Genomic DNA, 18,733 nt, shown 5'->3' on the forward strand with positions numbered 1-18,733 from the left:
AGACTTTAGGGGACTGTTGGGAAGGCATGATTGGTTTTGAAATGTGAAGACATGAGATTTGGGAGGGGTCAGGAGTGGAATGATATGATTTGGCTGTGTCCCCACCAAAATCTCATATCAAATTGTAGCTCCCATAATTCCCTTGTGTTGTGGGAGGGACCCAGTGGGAGACAATTGAATCATGGGGGCAGTTTCCCCCATACTGTTCTCATGGTAGTGTATAAGTCTCATGAGATCTGATAATTTTATAAGAGGAAACCCCTTTTGCTTGGCTCTCACTCTTCTCTTGCCTGCTGCCATGTGAGACATAACATTCACCCACCGCCATGACTGTGAGGCCTCCCCAGCCACGTGGAACTGTGAGTCCATTAAACCTCTTTCTTTTGTCAATTGCTCAGTCTCAGGTATGTCTTTATCAGCAACATGAAAGCGGACTAGTACAGATGGCTAAGAGAAAAAGGAAAGATATTACAGATCTATTTTAGAGGTGGAATTGACAGGACTCAGTTTGGGATAAGATGCCAAGGGTGAGAGCAAAGAAGAGGACATAAGTGCCTGGGAGGATGGTACTAAGTCTGGAATGCTGAAGATGAAAGTGCATTTACAAAAGAAGATGAAGTTTTAGGCTGGGTGGAGTGGCTCACGTCTATGGTTCTGACACTTTAGGAGGTCAAGGCAGTTCAAGACCAGCCTGGGCAACGTAGCAAGACCCTGTCTCAATTTATGAAAAAGAAAAAGAAAGGATTAAGTTTTAACTCCCATGTAACAAACCTACACATGTACACCTCAATCTAAAAATGTTTTTAAAGACAAAGAATAAGAAATGCTGGTGTAAACGTGGAGAAATGGAGCCCTTATACACTCTTGGTGGGCATATACACTAATCTAGCCATTATGGAAAACAGTATGGAGATGCCTCAAAAAATGAAAAGTAGAATTGGCATATGACCCAGAAATCTCACTGCTGGGTATGTATCCAAAGAAAATGAATATGTCAAAGGGAAATGTGCACTCCCATGTTTACCGCAGCATTATTTATAATAGCCAAGATACAGAATCATCCTAAGTGTCCATCAACACATGAGTGGATAAAGAAAACGCAGTATATATACATAATGGAATAATATTTTGTCATTAAAAAGCGTGAAACCCTGTCATTTGCAGCAACACGATGAAACTAAAGGATATTAAGTGAAATAAGGCACAGAAGGACAAAATCACCCATTTGTGAAATCTAAAAGAGTTGATCACGTGTAATGGCCGGGTGTGGTGGCTCACGCCTGTAATCCCGGCACTTTGGGAGGCCGAGACAGGCAGATTACCTGAGTCGGGAGTTCGAGACCAGCCGGGCCAACATGGTGAAACCCCGTCTCTACTAAAAATATGAAAATTAGCCGGACATGGTGGTGGGCACTTGTAATCCCAGCTACTCAGGAGGCTGAGGCAGGAGAATTGCTTGAACCTGGAAGGTGGAGGTTGCAGTGAGCCGAGATCCCGCCACTGCACTCCCGCCTGGGAGACAGAGCAAGACTCCGTCTCAAGAAAAAAAAAGGTAGTACAGAGCAGAATAGTGGCCACTCGAAGTTGGGGAGGAATGGGGAGAGATTGGTTGAGTGCAAAATTACAGCTAGATAGGAGGAATAAGTTCTGGTGTCCTATTGCACACTGCAGTGACTCTATTTAACAATATTGTATTGTATATTTCAAACTATCTAAAACGGAAGCTATTTAATATTCTCATCACAAGGAAATGATAAGTATTTGAGGTGATGGATATGCTAAATACCCTGATTTGATCATTACACAACTTATCCCATAAATCTATGCAATTCTTATGTGTAAATTAAAAATAAAACTTTTACAAAATACATAATTTCTTTCTTTCTTTTTTTTTTTTTTGAGACGGAGTCTTGCTCTGTTGCCCAGGTGGAGTGAGCTCGATCTCGGCTCACTGCAACCTCCGCCTCCCGGGTTCACGCCATTCTCTTGCCTCAGCCTTCCGAGTAGCTGGGACTACAGTAGCCTGCCACCATGCCTGGCTAATTTTTTGTATTTCTAGTAGAGACGGGGTTTCACCATGTTAGCCAGGATGGTCTCGATCTCCTGTCCTCGTGATCTGCCCGCCTCGGCCTCCCAAAGTGCTGGGATTACAGGCGTGAGCCATCGCGCCCGGCCTCATAATTTCTTATAAGTAAAAAACACACACACAAAAAGAAGCCAGAGAATTGAATCCAGCCATGTAAATGGACATTGAACCCACTCAGCATGACAGATGCAAGAATGAGACTTTGAGACAAGTGTGAACATTTTCATTGAAATAGAGAGGATCCAGGAGGTCTGACAGGACAAGCCAGGGACATGGTGACTCATAGCACAAGCTTCTGAGGAGCAAGAGATTTTCTAATAGGAAGAGAGAAATAATGGTTTTAAAGGAATTAGAAGGAGCAAGGAGAAGCAATACCCCACCCACATTCTCACCCTGAAGTACTTTAGAGTTTGAAAGAATGAGTAGTCTCTACTTGAGATACAAGGGAAACAGTGTCCTCAAGAGAAATCCAGGTACAGTTAAAGCCAGGAGTCACAGGGGACTGTCAATAAAGAAGCACTCTCAGGGAATAGGGGAGTTTGCTGAATCATGTAGCTGGACTTTCAGGGAGTACAACGGAAAGTTTTGTCAAATAAGAGAGGAAAAGGATGTTGGGGAAAAATCACATATTATGGTGATGTTGATGAAAAGAGTTAAACTTTGTAAAATATTTGAAGAGATTGATTCTGAGCCAAATATGAGTGACCACGGCCCCTGACATGGCCCTCAGGAGGTTCTGGGAATATGTGCCCAAGGTGGTTGGGGCACAGCTTGGTTTTATATGTTTTAGGAAGGCATGAGACATTAATTACATTTCAGAAATACATTGGTTTGGTTTAGAAGGGTGGGACAACTTAAAGTGGGGGCTTCCAGGCTATAGGTAAATTTAAACATTTTTTTTGTTGTTGACAATTGCTTGAGTTTGTTTAAAGACTTGGGACTGATAGGAATGTTTAGCTTACAGATAAAGGATTGTGGAGACCAAGTTTTATTGTGCAGAGGAAGCTCTCAGATAGCCGACTTTAGAGACAGCAGGTTGTAAAATGTTTCTTATGGGACGTAAAAGGGTGCCTGGCTCTTAGTTGATTATCTCCTGGATCTGGAAAGAAAGGAAGGAAAACAAAGGGGGTAGGGGGTTCTCTATAGAGTGAGGATTTTTCCCACAAGAGACTTTGCAGGGCAATTTTAAGGTATGGCAAGGAAATATATTTTGGGGTTAAATATTTTTTCCTTGTCTTATAATAATGTTATGCCAGAGTTAGATGGAAAAGTAAATCACAGGCCGGGCGCGGTGGCTCACACCTGTAATCCTCCCACTTTGGGAGGCCGAGGCGGGCGGGTCAGGAGGTCAGGAGATCGAGACCATCCTGGCTAACACGGTGAAACCCCGTCTCTACTAAAAATACAAAAAAATTAGCTGGGCTTGGTGGCGGGAGCCTGTAGTCTCAGCTACTGGGAGGCTGAGGCAGGGGAAGGGCGTGAACCCGGGAGGCAGAGTTTGCAGTGAGCCAAGGTTGCGCCACCGCCCTCCAGCCTGGGTGTCAGAGTGAGACTCCGTCTCAAAAAAGAAAAGAAAAGAAAAGAAAAGAAAAGAAAAGAAAAGAAAAGAAAAGTAAGTCACAATATACAGGGTTAAATAAAACCCATCTGATGAGAATTTAAGGTTTGTAGGGCATGAATCTCTAGACCCCTTAGGTAGGAATTTGGATAAGATAAAAAATTAGAGCTTAGTCCTCGTTAATAAAAGTATCGTTGAGAATAGGAGAATAAAGAGGCTTATGCTTTGGATGGTGATCAAAGACACCAGTAATGTTCAGCAGAGAGGGTTTCTGCATCAGACAAAAGTGCAGCCTCCTTAATCATCTGGCAGGGTGCGAGGCATCTCAGGCAGGGAGCAAGGAAGCCCAAATCTAGTTATTAGGCGCTCAGGAGTGGGTAGTCATCCTACTGGCTGTGACTCTTACGTTTCTAGCTCTAGTTAAAAGTAAAGCATCAAACCAAGGAACACAGGGGCGAAGGGTAAGCTAGGAAACGCCCAGGTCTGCTCTGACGCTCCCCCTGCAGAATCCTGTCCAGACACGCAGGAGCGGCCGCTGGTGCGCGCTTGGGGCCCGCCGTTTTGCGTTCCCTCCTACCTGCCCTCTCCTGTCCCAGGTTCTAGCCCCACCTGCTTTGTCACCCACCGCCGGTCTGTGGAGGTTCCCTCTCTGGTCCTCCGTGTCCCATGGGTAAAATGGACGTAGCACGTCTAATTGCGCATGTTCCCGCAGTGATGTGAGGGACTGAAGGGCTTTGAACGCTGCGCTGTCGTAAGGGAAGGCGCCTGGGGCACTGACTTCGAAACCCCTTTTCCCAGTTCCTGCTCAGAGCCGCTCTCCCAGGCCCCCGGCCCCTAACTGTATCCTAGCCGTCTGATCAGCCTTTGCCTATCGAGGGCAAAACTACAGGGTACCCAAGAACAGGGGTTGCCATTTCCTCAGTCTTCCATTTCCACTGTTCGGTCCTAAACCCGGAGATGGGGGCCCTGTGCGGAGCGCAGGGCGCTCCCGGCTTCGGGGGGAAGGGGGGGGCACGGGTCACAAAGCCCATTCCGCCCTGGAACGCCCGGAGGAGATAAAAGCCGCGCAGGCCCCGCGCTCGCTGCGCACTCAGACCGTTCCGACGAGGGAGCGCTGCACTCGCTGAAAATGACTCGAAAGCTGCCCCGCATCTCCGCCTCCCAATCCCGGCGCCCCCTTAGCGCCACCCCGCAGTGCCCTGGCAGTGGGCTCTTCTTTCCTCCCATCCGTCCCCCGGTTCTGGATCCGCAGACTACACTCCTGTTCCATCCCACCTACTCGTCCTTCTGCCCCATCTGCTACCCGTCTCTGAACCAATTCGTCCCCGTCCACTACCCCGTCGTGGGCATCGCCCTGCCGAGCTCTTCCTGCCTGAATCTTCATAAGGGCTGCATCTGCCGCCCGCATGTCCGTTGGGGCCCCAACTTCCACTACGTCCCTCCCTATCCCCCCACGCCCCCGCCCAGCCCCTGCTTTTAGAGCCTGCCTGCAGCCCGCCCCCACCCAGCCACCCACGCTGCCCTGACGATCCACGACCCCACGGAGAGGCCCCTGCAGGGACCGTGCTCGGGCAGCGAAGGAGTGGACCCTGGGGTCCCCGCGGCCTGGCTGTGGACACGGAGACGCAGGACCACGGACACCCACCATCGGCCTCCGCTGCCTGCTCAGCCAGCCGCGCCAGACTCTGCATTTGAAACTGGCTTCCCAGAGCCGGGCGCGGTGGCTCACGCCTGTAATCCCAACACTTTGGGAGGCCGAGGCGGGCGGATCACGACGTCAGGAGATCGAGACCATCCTGGCTAACACGGTGAAACCCCGTCTCTACTAATAATACAAAAAATTAGCCAGGGGTGGTGGCAGGCGCCTGTAGTCCCAGCTACTCGGGAGGCTGAGGCAGGAGAATGGTGTGAACCCGGGAGGCGGAGCTTGCAGTGAGCGGAGATCGCGCCACTGCACTCCAGCCTGGGTAACAGAGGGAAAAAAAAAAAAGAAAAGAAACTGGCTTCCCAGTGGGCCTCGGTCTGGAACCACCGAGCAAACTGCAGGCCCGAGACAGAAGGGAGAGCACGAGGAAGCAGGGAGAGCACGAGGAAGCAGCGCCTCTGCTCTCTAGGAGGGAAACGACTGGCCAAGGTGAGTCCTAACCACATGCCCATGACCTCCGGGTCTGTCCCGTAACGGGAAGCCCTTTCCTGGAGGTCCACGGGCCTCCACGGGCGGTTGGGGTAAGGGCTGGGTCGTGAGAAGCTGGGGCTGTGGGAGGGCTGTTGCCTGGAGACCGCGTGGGACACCGTTGCCTGGAGACGGCAGAAGCCCGGGGCCAGGGAGAGAGGCACGAGGGAGCAGGGCACGCATCGAACGCGATGGAGCAACGCCAAGGCCATGGCAGGACACCCCAGGGAGAAGGTGATCCAGGGTGAGGTCCGTCAGAACCAGATCTTGCAGGAGCTGTACCTCAAAGAGCTACCAGCCCAGAACGTCTATGCGTGGCATCACGTGAACCCCTCCACGAGGTCCGCAGATCACCAGGAAGCCCATGTCTTGGCACGGTAACCTGGAGGAGCCTGGAGACACCAGGTTTCAGAATCTCATTCGCCACGCTGCCCAGGGACCAAGGAAGAAGGACCCAGACACAGACTGAAAACCAGGAAACTGCATGGGACTCAGAGCCCTGGCTCAACCCAGAATGCCCAGATCGCAGGCTCAACCACTGCAGGGTCTGCAATGACATCGCTCTGTACAAGGCTCAGATGTGGAGCCTGGGAGAAGATGATGGCCACCAGTGGCATCCCAGCGGTGGAGTGAGGCCCCGGGTTTCATGCTCAATGTGTGCACTGCCCCGAGAAATAAATGTTATTTTAAAGTCAAATAAATAAAATTAAACTAAGTTTTAGACATTGGAAGTTTGTAGCATGATTTTTCCCAGGAATTGTTCCCAATCTTCAGTCCTCCTGACCTAGAGAGTAATATGTTGACCCTGCCTCCTCTGCCAGTCCCTTGGATCAGGGATGGGAAAGCGACCCAAGCTAGGCTAAGACACAGCACAGAACCAAGAGAGAGCTGTGACTCTTTCTGTCCAAATTGCTGAACTGATGATGACATGCGGACTTAGTATCTGTATTAGTCTGTTCTCATGCTTCTAATAAAGACATACCCAAGACTGGGTAATTTATAAAGGAAAGAGTTTTAATGGACTCACAGTTCAGCATGGCTGCACAATCATGGCAGAAGGCAAAGGAGAAGCAAAGTCGCGCCTTACATGGCGGCAGGCAAGAGAGCTTGTGCAGGGGAACTCCCCTTTATGAAACCATCAGCTCTTGTGAGACTTATTTACTACCATAAGAACAGTAGGAGAGAAACTGCCCCCACGAATTAATTATCTCCACCTGGCCCTGCCCTTGACATGTGGGGATTATTACAATTCAAGGTGAGATTTGGAGGGGGGTGGGGTGACACAGCCAAACCTTATCAGTATCTGTTATTGCCTGGAGACCGCGTGGGACGCCGTTGCCTGGAGACGGCAGAAGCCCGGGGCCAGGGAGAGAGGCACGAGGGAGCAGAGCACGCATCCAACACGATGGAGCAACGCCAAGGCCATGGCAGGACACCCCAGGGAGAAGGTGATCCAGGATGAGGTCGGTCAGAACCTACAGCCGAAGGGCACCACCTGTTTGTAAATAATGTTTTTTGTTTTTTTTTTTTCCTTTTACTCTAGCCAGTGAGTAAATCATGTTTTCTAGGAACACAGTAGTGGCCATTTATTTACCCACTGTCTATGACTGCTTTTGTGCTCTAATGGCCAAGGTGAGTGGTTATGAGAGAGACCTCATGACCCTCAAGCCTATGTGACCAGTCCCTGAGGAACTCCAAAACTTAGGGGCTGGGTAGAGGAAAAAGCTACATATAAAATATAAAAGGTACATCTAAAAAAGCTACATATAAAGCTACAGATAAATGATACCAGCTAAGAGAGCTGTAGAGGAGTGAAAACCAGGAGAGTGTGATATCATAAAAGTCGAGGCCTTTTAAAAAACCTGCCAGGCCAGGCATGGTGGCTCAAACTTGTAATCCCAGCACCTTGGGAGGCCGAGGCAGGTGGATCACAAGGTCAGGAGTTCAACACCAGCCTGACCAACATGGTGAAACCCCACCTCTACTAAAAATACAAAAATTAACCGGGTGTGGTGGTGAGCACCTGTAATCCCAGCCACTCAGGGGGCTGAATCGCTTGAACCCAGGAGGCAGAGGTTGCAGTCAGCCGAGATCATGCCACTGCACTCCAGCCTGGGTGACAGGGTAACACTCTGTCTCAAAAAAAAAAAAAAAAAAAAAAAAATCTGCCAATCCCAGTGGAGGTCTAGAATCTCCATTTGGTCTGAGGAACTAAAAAGGGAGCAAGAGAGGAAAATGAAGTAACTGCACACCAAGAAGGGGCGAGAGTTGAAGAAAGTCCTGACAGTGTCCAAAGCCAATGTTCTAAATGGTCTTGAGGTTCAGCCACATTCCCCAAGTGCACTTGAGACACGCCCAGTTGTCTACACTAACTTCCTCTTTTTATTTAAACTACTTTGAGTTGGGATATCATGTTATTTGCAACCAGAGGGCACCATTACTTAATTTATTCACTCATCTGTCCCTCATTCATTCTTTCATTCAGAAGTTTCATGGAATCTTTCTGTGAGAGGCAGGATACCAGGAATGGGTGATACAGTGGCAAACAGGACAGCCATGGGCCCTGACCTCGTAAAGTTTATATTTTCATATAACAAGTTAGGTTTGAGATCCTGTGAGACCGCCAAGACATCACAATAGGCCAGGTGCTCATTACAGGCTCATGCCTGTAATCCCAACACTTTGGGAGGCCAAGGCAGGTAAATCACCGGAGCCCAGGAGTTGTAGACCAGGCTGGACAACATGGCAAAACCCTGTCTCTACTAAAAAGACAAAAACTAGCTGGGCATGGTGGCATGCACCTGTAGGCCCAGCTACTCGGGTGGCTGAGGTGGAAGGATCAATTGAGGCTGGGAGGTCAAGGCTGCAGTGAGCCATGATTGGGACACTGCACTCCAGTCTGGGTGACAAAGCAACACCGCAAGACCTTGTCACAAACAAACAAACAAACAAACAAACAAACAAACAAGTCCCAATAGCAGTTGCAGCTCAGAAACGAGGTCTGAACTGAAGAGTATAAATTTGGGAGTCATTGCCCTGTCGTGGGACTTAAAGACAGGGAAATAAAAGGCGTTTCCTAGGGAGAAGGTATCAAGTGAGACTTGAAGTGTGCATGTGACCAGTCTCTGAAGACCTCCAATATTCAGGGGTTAGGTAGAGACAAAAGAGTGGATTAAGGAGACCAGAGAACAGAGGCTGTAGAGGAGGAGAAACACCAGTGAGCATAATATCATAGAAGGCAGGGTGTGGTGGCTCACACCTGTTGTCCCAACACTGTGGGAGGCCAAGGTGGGAGAATTGCTTGATCCCAGGAGTTCAAGACTAGCCTGGGCAACATAGTGAGACCTCATCTCTACAAAAATGTTAAAAATTAGCTGGGTCGGCCGGGCGCGGTGGCTCACGCCTGTAATCCCAGCACTTTGGGAGGCCGAGGTGGGCGGATCACGAGGTCAGGAGATCGAGACCACGGTGAAACCCTGTCTCTACTAAAAATGCAAAAAATTAGCCGGGCGTGGTGGCGGGTGCCTGTAGTCCCAGCTACTCGGAGAGGCTGAGGCAGGAGAATGGCGTGAACCTGGGAGGCGGAGCTTGCAGTGAGCCAAGATTGCGCCACTGCACTCCAGCCTGGGCGACAGAGCAAGACTCCGTCTCAAAAAAAAAAAAAAAAAAAAAAATTAGCTGGGCATGGTGGCACACATCTCTGGACCCAGCTGCTTGGGAGGCTGAGGCAGGAGGATCGCTTGAGCCAGAGAAGTCAAGGCTGCAGTGAATTGTGATCATGCCGTTGTACTCTAGCATGGGTGACAGAGAAAGAATCTGTCTCAGTATGTATATATCTCACAGAAGCCAAGCTAAGAGATTGCCTTAAGGAGTCAGTGGTATATTTGTGAAATGCTGTCAAGAAGAGAAAATGAGACTGAAAGAGATTGTTATATTTAGCTACATAGAAGTCAATCCAGAACCAGGGAAGAACAATTTTAATATAAGTGTTTCAAGTTTTTTTAATTGCAGGTAACTAAAAACTAGGTAACTAAAGATTCAAACTGACTTAGGCAATAGAGATTTATAAACTCACATAATAGAAAGCTCAGGGGTAGGGTGAGTTTCAGGGATGGTTTGATTCAGCGTTTCAACAACGTCATCAGGCACCTGAAATCCTTTTGTCTCTCTGCTCTGCTTTCTTGAGTGTCAGCTTCATCCTAAGGCTTCCACCTTCCCCGATCCACTGTCCGAGATTCCTGCCAATAACTCCCAAGGTTCAGACTTACTTATCCAAATCTGCAGGACAGGTGATCACATTAGCAACTCTCAGACAAGTGAGAAACTTCTTTCCTTCAAACAACCAGGAAGCCTTGCCTCATGTCTTACTGACTCCAACTGACCCATATATCCATCTCTTATTAGTGATAAAGAAGCAATGTAAGTGTAACTAGGGGCTGTTGCAGCGTTTAGAGCCTTGACTGCCCTAGAGTCCAAGATGGAATCAGATCCCTCTGTTTCGGGTAGATTGGTAACCCAATGGAAATCAGGTTAGTTGTAGAGAGAAGAGGAATAGATGTCAAGGAGTCAACCACAATGAACACAGCAGAGGAGACGGAGTTGGACGGGAGAAGATTAAATAGTGAATGGGGGTGAAGTACTGGGGACAACACATGACACACAGAGACAACACTTTCAAGAAGTTTGGCTGTGAAGAGAAGTAGAGAGATAAGATGCTAACTGGATGGAGATGCGAGGCAAAGGAAGGGTTTTTATAACTCTTTTTTTTTGTTTTTGAGATGGAGTTTCTTTCTTGTTGCCGAGGCTGGAGTGCAATGGCGGGCTCTGGACTTACTGCAACCTCTGTCTTCCAGATTCAAGCAATTCTCCTGTCTCAGCCTCTTATCTGGGATTACAGGTGCCAGCCACCACGACTGGCTAATTTTTTGTGTTGGCCAGGCTGGTCTTGAACTTCTGACCTCAGGTGATCTGCTCGCCTTGGCCTCCCAAAGTGCTGGGATTACAGGCATGAGCCACTGTGCCCAGCCGTTTTTATAATTTTTTCAAGAGGAGCTACTAGACATCGCTGATTACTAATGGAGGGGTGGTTAGGAGGTGTGGATCCAGCAGGGGAAGAAGTTGAAAATGTATGGAGGGAATAAGAAATGGAGCAAAGTCTCCATGAAGATGAGAAGGGGTGGGGTCCTGCGTTGGTGTGAGGGCTTGGCTTTTACTGGGAAAGAAGGAAGAATGACTGCAAGCATGAACTTCAACACCTGGAAGATCTGGGTGACTTCGGGTAAGTTCATCTCGTTGAGCCTGTTTCCTTGGCTTTTAAAATGGAGGTGAAGCTCTTACTTCACAAGGATGTTGTGAGGATTAAATGAGATAATGTGTGCAAATGACTCAATGATATCTTTTAGCTTTCTTTAGACCTTCCTCCTTCCCCTTCCAACCGCAATCAACTGTACCAACTCATTTTAAGCCAGTGATAAACATCTAGTTAACTGTTGGATTGTCTTTTGGGGATGTGGGACCTAGTAACACACTAAAGGAAAGGGAGAGGGAATAGGGAAGAAGGAGAAAAGATGGATATAAATTTATATTTGCAAGGCGTTTTTTAATCAAATAGCCTCCAAGTTCCTTACCAAGGAATCTTTAACAAAGTCCTTGAGGAGCTGTTCAAGGTGGCAATTACACAAATCCTGCTGACAAGACTATTGGCTACTCAGAAAAGAATGCAGTCAGCAGCGTCCTCTTCCCAGGTAAAGGAAGGACCAAGATGTCATTGTTCTTCAATCGTTTTTGACAGCTTTACTATGTTATGGGCAGTTCTAGCCACAGAATCAGGAAGTAGACAGAAGGAAATAAGTCAGAGAAGGGCAACTAAGAATGAGCCATCAGTGCTGGCTTTGGACACCACCAACTTACTATGTTTTGTTGTGGAAATCACTCAACTTCTTGCCTTCTTAGTTTTTCTTTTGGTTAAGCAAACAAATAAACAAACAAACCGTAAAACACGCTGTGTCTCCACCAAAATCTCAACTTGAATTGTATCTCCCAGAATTCCCACATGTTGTGGGAGAGACTCAGAGGGAGGTAATTGAATCATGGGGGCTGGTCTTTCCCGTGCTAGTCTCCTGATAGTAAGTCTCATGAGATCTGATGGGTTTATCAAGGGTTTCTGCTTTTGCTTCTTCCTCATTTTTCTCTTGTTGCCACCATGTAAGAAGTGCCTTTCACCTCCCACCATGATTCTGAGGCCTCCCCAGGCATGTGGAACTGTAAGTCCAATTACACCTCTTTTTCTTCCCAGTCTCGGGTATGTCTTTATCAGCAGCATCAAAACGGGCTAATACACAGCCTGGACACAGTGGCTCATGCTTTTAATCCCAGCAATTTGGGAGGCAGAGGTGGGCAGATTACTTGAGGTCAGGAGTTCAAGACCAGCCTGGCCAGCATGGTGAAACTCCATCTCTACTAAAAATACACACACACACACACACACACACACACAAATGCCAGGCATGGTGGCAGGCACCTGCAATCCCAGCTACTCAGGAGGCTAAGCCATGAGAATCTCTTGAACCCGGGAGGTGAAGGTTGCAATGAGCCGATATCACACTGTTGCACTCCAGCCTACACGACAGAGTAAGAGCCTGTCTCAGAAAACAACAACAACAACAACAACAAACGTAAAACAAACAAAAAATGAAGGCTTCTTCCTACTTAGATCACTGGAATAGGCTAAACTGTTTTCAGTTACGGGTGTTTGGAAATACAGTATTTTGAGTTGTCATAATTCTGGAGTATGCTACTGGCATTCAGTGCCCCCTCCAGAAATGCTGTTGACTCTGTCCAGTAGGAAGCTTCAGTTGTGCTAGTCTTTTAAGTTGTGTACTACCACCCGGTTTGGAGTCCAGGAATGGTCCTGGTGGTATTTCACAACAGGTGGCTGGGTGGGGCAGAGGCTGCAGTGTGCTCTGCTAACGTCTCTGGGGAAGAAACCTGGCAGCTCTCCTTGCTCTTCTCTGAGGCTATAAGACAGCGTTCTAGCTCCCAGCAAATACCCAGTAGATACTGGGTGTGGCATACATGAGTATTTTACAGGCAGACTCAAGAGGGCTCTCTGTTTCCACATCTTGGAAAGACCTTGTTAGTGCTTTTTTGGAAGGAACTGATATGATTCAATGTGCACCTATAGCACCTTTGTAGTCAATTGAAGAGACCCCATAAACCTTATCATTTGCCCTCTACCGTAGATAAGTTGAAACATCAGGAACAATAAAATCTACATTATTCGTTTCACACCTTGAGCACAGAATTTATGCATTTTTTCTGTTTTCACACTGTCTGATGCCATCTTCAGAAACAAAAGTTTACATGTAGTCAAGCATTCTCATTGTATATTTGTGTTTTAATTAAGGTTATGGAAGGAAAGCTGTGATGAAGTTTCAGCATAAGAAAGGTTTGCTTATGTAAAACTGTCAGATGGAAAAGAGTGCTGTGTATAAGCTCACTGCTGGCTGTGGCAAAGGCAATTCAAAATCTTGCTGCTCTTCTGAGTGATTCTTGAAACAGGAGAAGCAGATTGGTCACTCTTGCCCAGGAAAACCTCCTGCCGGCTCCGTGGTTCAGAGACTGTTGACTTGTCCTTAGTAATCAAACCTGAGTCTGTTAAGAAGTTCTACCACGTTTGTTTATTTTTTCTGGGGGAATAAAACCCTCTCTACTTTGCATTTCTACTTTTCATCTTTGATGAGGCACATACCTAAATTGCATACGCACATCCCTTGTGTGCTAACAGCAATGACTAATACCAAGTTAGAACGCATGTGTGCTTGTATAAATTCAGACATGTCAACATGCATCTTTTATTGGCTTTCCTCTTATACCTAATAAAATCTCCAAGAGAAATACTTTTCAATTGTCAAAAACTTTAAATTACATGGACCTGAAACTACCTTTACCTGAAAGCACTGGAGAGAAGGGCTACGAAAGAAAGCTGGTTCTTTAATTTATTTCAGATTTCTTCTAGTTTACGCACAGAAAAACAATAACTTGACATTTGAATGATGAACCTGATATAGGTACTGTGTGCATATTTTCAATTTATATTCATGGTGCCTTTTCTCCTATAAGTGTGAAATAAAATATTAACCCCATGTGACAATAAAATATCATGCAAAAACAAGACAAATAATGGTTATGGAGATAGGCAATTCCAGGAAGCAAGTAACAACCTTATCCCTTCCAAAATATTTCTGTCCATCCATACAATAAATGTTTACTTAGCACCTACAATGTGCCAAGCACTGGGCTATATGCCAGGAATAAAAAGTTGAGTAAGACACAGCTTCTACCCTCAAGAAGCTCACTGCATTGGCCAGGCGTGGTGGTTCACGCCTGTAATCCCAGCACTTTGGGAGGCCGAGGCAGGTGGATTACCTGAGGTCAGGAGTTCGAGACCAGCCTGGCCAACATGATGAAATGCCCGTCTCTCCTAAAAATACAAAAATTAGCTGGGTGTGGTGGTGGGAGCCTGTAATCCCAGCTACATGGGAGGCTGAGGCAGAAGAATCGCTTGAACCTGGGGCACTCCAGCTTGGGCAATAGAGCGAGACACAGTCTCAAAAAAAAAAAAAGAAGCTCACTGCTAGGTAATGAATGGAGGGGTTAAATTGCTGGGTCTAACTAGAACCAACATCAAACCCTTTATGTTCATAGATCATAGAACTCCGTAGAATCCACCAGCCCATCAGCCACAAACTGATGAGGCAACGCTAAGTAGAATTCTTTATTGTCCACAGGCATGGGCATGTGAGCCATATTTAGGAACCAATAACACTGTGTTAGATGCGGTGACTCATGCAGCTTGTCTACAATATCTCAAATACCCCTGGACTGGTGCCCAGGGGACCCATCATACCTCACAGTTGTGGATTACTTCCCAGGGAATAAAGCACTTTCACGTATGCTATTACCACCTCCATGGCGAATGTAGGGCAGGTATAATGATTACTTATATTTTATAGATGAGGAAACTGGAATACTTAATGAAATGACTAATCCAAGTTACCAAACCAGCAAGGGGCCAAAAGACAGGTAAGGTAGACTTGTTTGCTTTCATTCAAATGTTCTATAACTCCCCAGAGAACCTAGAGTTCCTCCCTTAAATTTAATAGGACCTCTGGGAAGTACTATGAGTTGAGAATCAGTATGAATCAAGGCCACAAAAGCTTGGCTATAATGTGGGGATTGGCATGGCACAGTCGCTCATGCCTATAATCCCAGCATTTTGGGAGGCCAAGGTAGTGGATCACCTGAGGCCAGGAGTTCAAGACCAGCCTGATCAACATGGCGAAACACCGTCTCTACTAAAAATACAAAAATTAGACAGGTATGGTGATGCACGCTTGTAATCCTAGCTACTCAGGGGGCTGAGGCATGAGAATCACTTGAGCCCTGGGGGCAGAGGTTGCAGTGAGCCAAGATTGTGCCACTGTACCCCAGCCTGGGCGACAGAGACTCTGTCTCAAATAAAAAAAATAATAATAATAATGTGAGGACCAGTGGCCCACCATGATTGTATACGGGTGATTCCCTTAGGTGGTGGCTAAGATCCCAGGGGCATGCTGCATCCCGAAGGAGGCTGGGGAGTTTGCCGTTGCCTCAGATCAGGGAATGGATTAATGGGCTTACACCCTGGGGACTGCATTTGGGAAGGGGAGATTGGATGTACTGATAGTTTCTATTGAAGAGCACAGAGCTCCAGGTGTTCTTAACTAAAATCAGATCGGGTTTGGGGGTGGAGGGGGAAGCCTAGGTTTGCAAAGCCACTGATACCAGGTCTTTTCATGAAGATCCTGTGGTACTGGAGGGTGACTCTGGAAATTCTGAAATGGGGGTTTACCTCGGTATTCAGATTTTTTGCCTCAGGAAGCAAAGACCTGGGTCTTGGGGATTTCTTATTAGTAGCCAATAACTTCAAGCCATTTAGGGACTCTTTAATAGTGGTCACTTGACTAAGGGGACGAGGAAGCCCTATAGTTTGTAGATGTTTCCTAGAAAAAGAACTACCTAGTGTCTGTAGTCCCTGGCCAAACTTCTTGAAAGTGTTGTCTCCGTGTATGGTGTGTTGTCCCCAGTACTTCACCCCCATTCACTATTTAATCTTCTCCCGTCCAACTCCGTCTCCTCTGCTGTGTTCATTGTGGTTGACTCCTTGACATCTATTCCTCTTCTCTCTACAACTAACCTGATTTCCATTGGGTTACCAATCTACCCGAAACAGAGGGATCTGATTCCATCTTGGACTCTAGGGCAGTCAAGGCTCTAAACGCTGCAACAGCCCCTAGTTACACTTACATTGCTTCTTTATCACTAATAAGAGATGGATATATGGGTCAGTTGGAGTCAGTAAGACATGAGGCAAGGCTTCCTGGTTGTTTGAAGGAAAGAAGTTTCTCACTTGTCTGAGAGTTGCTAATGTGATCACCTGTCCTGCAGATTTGGATAAGTAAGTCTGAACCTTGGGAGTTATTGGCAGGAATCTCGGACAGTGGATCGGGGAAGGTGGAAGCCTTAGGATGAAGCTGACACTCAAGAAAGCAGAGCAGAGAGACAAAAGGATTTCAGGTGCCTGATGACGTTGTTGAAACGCTGAATCAAACCATCCCTGAAACTCACCCTACCCCTGAGCTTTCTATTATGTGAGTTTATAAATCTCTATTGCCTAAGTCAGTTTGAATCTTTAGTTACCTAGTTTTTAGTTACCTGCAATTAAAAAAACTTGAAACACTTATATTAAAATTGTTCTTCCCTGGTTCTGGATTGACTTCTATGTAGCTAAATATAACAATCTCTTTCAGTCTCATTTTCTCTTCTTGACAGCATTTCACAAATATACCACTGACTCCTTAAGGCAATCTCTTAGCTTGGCTTCTGTGAGATATATACATACTGAGACAGATTCTTTCTCTGTCACCCATGCTAGAGTACAACGGCATGATCACAATTCACTGCAGCCTTGACTTCTCTGGCTCAAGCGATCCTCCTGCCTCAGCCTCCCAAGCAGCTGGGTCCAGAGATGTGTGCCACCATGCCCAGCTAATTTTTTTTTTTTTTTTTTTTTTTTGAGACGGAGTCTTGCTCTGTCGCCCAGGCTGGAGTGCAGTGGCGCAATCTTGGCTCACTGCAAGCTCCGCCTCCCAGGTTCACGCCATTCTCCTGCCTCAGCCTCTCCGAGTAGCTGGGACTACAGGCACCCGCCACCACGCCCGGCTAATTTTTTGCATTTTTAGTAGAGACAGGGTTTCACCGTGGTCTCGATCTCCTGACCTCGTGATCCGCCCACCTCGGCCTCCCAAAGTGCTGGGATTACAGGCGTGAGCCACCGCGCCCGGCCGACCCAGCTAATTTTTAACATTTTTGTAGAGATGAGGTCTCACTATGTTGCCCAGGCTAGTCTTGAACTCCTGGGATCAAGCAATTCTCCCACCTTGGCCTCCCACAGTGTTGGGACAACAGGTGTGAGCCACCACACCCTGCCTTCTATGATATTATGCTCACTGGTGTTTCTCCTCCTCTACAGCCTCTGTTCTCTGGTCTCCTTAATCCACTCTTTTGTCTCTACCTAACCCCTGAATATTGGAGGTCTTCAGAGACTGGTCACATGCACACTTCAAGTCTCACTTGATACCTTCTCCCTAGGAAACGCCTTTTATTTCCCTGTCTTTAAGTCCCACGACAGGGCAATGACTCCCAAATTTATACTCTTCAGTTCAGACCTCGTTTCTGAGCTGCAACTGCTATTGGGACTTGTTTGTTTGTTTGTTTGTTTGTTTGTTTGTTTGTGACAAGGTCTTGCGGTGTTGCTTTGTCACCCAGACTGGAGTGCAGTGTCCCAATCATGGCTCACTGCAGCCTTGACCTCCCAGCCTCAATTGATCCTTCCACCTCAGCCACCCGAGTAGCTGGGCCTACAGGTGCATGCCACCATGCCCAGCTAGTTTTTGTCTTTTTAGTAGAGACAGGGTTTTGCCATGTTGTCCAGCCTGGTCTACAACTCCTGGGCTCCGGTGATTTACCTGCCTTGGCCTCCCAAAGTGTTGGGATTACAGGCATGAGCCTGTAATGAGCACCTGGCCTATTGTGATGTCTTGGCGGTCTCACAGGATCTCAAACCTAACTTGTTATATGAAAATATAAACTTTACGAGGTCAGGGCCCATGGCTGTCCTGTTTGCCACTGTATCACCCATTCCTGGTATCCTGCCTCTCACAGAAAGATTCCATGAAACTTCTGAATGAAAGAATGAATGAGGGACAGATGAGTGAATAAATTAAGTAATGGTGCCCTCTGGTTGCAAATAACATGATATCCCAACTCAAAGTAGTTTAAATAAAAAGAGGAAGTTAGTGTAGACAACTGGGCGTGTCTCAAGTGCACTTGGGGAATGTGGCTGAACCTCAAGACCATTTAGAACATTGGCTTTGGACACTGTCAGGACTTTCTTCAACTCTCGCCCCTTCTTGGTGTGCAGTTACTTCATTTTCCTCTCTTGCTCCCTTTTTAGTTCCTCAGACCAAATGGAGATTCTAGACCTCCACTGGGATTGGCAGATTTTTTTTTTTTTTTTTTTTTTTTTTGAGACAGAGTGTTACCCTGTCACCCAGGCTGGAGTGCAGTGGCATGATCTCGGCTGACTGCAACCTCTGCCTCCTGGGTTCAAGCGATTCAGCCCCCTGAGTGGCTGGGATTACAGGTGCTCACCACCACACCCGGTTAATTTTTGTATTTTTAGTAGAGGTGGGGTTTCACCATGTTGGTCAGGCTGGTGTTGAACTCCTGACCTTGTGATCCACCTGCCTCGGCCTCCCAAGGTGCTGGGATTACAAGTTTGAGCCACCATGCCTGGCCTGGCAGGTTTTTTAAA

General features: G+C 47.1%; 1 pseudogene; it reads left to right on the top strand.

The window, feature by feature from the left end:
- The first annotated feature begins 6,018 nt into the window (after positions 1-6,018).
- Positions 6,019-6,540, top strand: LOC129462967 (cilia- and flagella-associated protein 144-like; annotated as a pseudogene).
- Positions 6,541-18,733: the final 12,193 nt, after the last annotated feature.

Source organism: Symphalangus syndactylus, chromosome 14 (genome assembly GCF_028878055.3).
Source record: "Symphalangus syndactylus isolate Jambi chromosome 14, NHGRI_mSymSyn1-v2.1_pri, whole genome shotgun sequence".
Lineage (NCBI taxonomy): Eukaryota > Metazoa > Chordata > Mammalia > Primates > Hylobatidae > Symphalangus > Symphalangus syndactylus.